The following is a 1,519-nucleotide window of genomic DNA, read 5'->3' as shown; positions in this document are numbered from 1 at the left end:
ATTTGACGGTCACTCACCTTTGCACTTGGGCAATTGCGGTGGCGTCGCGGCGGGCCTCGTAGATCTGCTTGTGCCACCACTCCTGCCATTGGTCCGATGCTTTCACCACGGGCCCTTGCTCGTTAAGCACGTCGGCCAGCTGCTGCCACAGCCGTCGCCGGTCGCCAGCGGTGAAACCCGGCCCCAGCTCGCTGGATCTTGAAGCCAGCTGGGGATGCTGCTCCATTAACGAGAGCACAGTCTCCCGCTGGCCCTCGGAAACACGCGGTCCCTTAACAGGTGCGCACGCTGCGACGTTCTCCGCCATGGCTCTCCCATAGAATGGAGAACGGCTCTCCACACGCAACAGGGCCGGTATTTTGTAGCGATGACTTTAAAGTAATAATGCCTTTTCGCGCTTATCGCGCTTTGTCAGTGGTCAGAGCGACGGTCCGCTCGCGTTATCAACGGGATCAGCCGGCCGTGAGTGGTGGATGATAAGACTATTCCAAAATAAGTCATAAGACATCGCTACAAAATCGCGGCCCTGCTCGACTTAACCAGCGGCTTCAAAAGCCGCGCCGTTTGCTTGAAACGGAGTAGTGGCTAGCGCAATCGCTAAACGTTTCGCAAAACTGCGACACCATCTAGCGCCATTTCAAGACATTAACCGCAATAATATTGTAACGTGGACAAGAGGAGATAGAAGAGGAGGAGAACGAAGAACCGTGTTCGCCGTGAACCGTCCAAGCCGTCCGTGAACCGTCCGTGAACCAAACGAAGAACCGTCCAACCTCCTGATCTGCGTCGAAGCCGCCGAATCGCTGGATTGCCCGCATTACTTCCGGTGTCTCAGATGTACCACACCGAAGCCAACACTCGCACGGAACCAGCGGCATCTTCGACCCAAACGATGGCTAGTCCGTGGCAGCGCCAACATCTGGTGGAGCCTCGCACATTCGGAGGGAAGCCCGGCGAGGACAAAGTTGGCCATTTGTTGAAGGGAATTGCGGAGGACGTTTACAACTTCCTCATTGGTAAAGAGAACCTTGGCTCAGTCACCGACGTAATACGTCATTGCCGTACCTTTGAGGCTCTCAAACTGCGCCGCATAATCCCGAAGTTTGGCCGGCTAGCAAACGTCACAACTGTTGCAAGCATTGAAGACGACATCCCATCAGTCGATCTCGCGACGACCATTAGACAGATTGTTAGAGAGGAGCTACGTCGTTGCACGGAATTGAACAATGAGGTCCGTGATAGTCATGATCTGTACAATCCTCCACCAGCTCCCCTTTCCTTCGCTGCAACGACTGTCGAGGAGTACCGCTCGAGAAGGCCAATGAGAACGCAACCGAACTACCACCGGGAAACCGGCAACGGGCGTGCTGAGGGATATGCCCGTTGCTCAGCAACGGCCTACTCGGAGCCCAGGACATACCCATCCTACCCGAACGTTAGCCGCGAGCCTCCCGTGTGTTATACCTGCGGTGTCACAGGACACATCCCTCGATTCTGTCGTCAGCGTCGTTGGCCACCG

The sequence above is a fragment of the Dermacentor silvarum genome, chromosome 9 (genome assembly GCF_013339745.2).
Source record: "Dermacentor silvarum isolate Dsil-2018 chromosome 9, BIME_Dsil_1.4, whole genome shotgun sequence".
NCBI classification, from domain to species: Eukaryota; Metazoa; Arthropoda; class Arachnida; order Ixodida; family Ixodidae; genus Dermacentor; species Dermacentor silvarum.
This window is presented reverse-complemented; position numbering follows the sequence as displayed.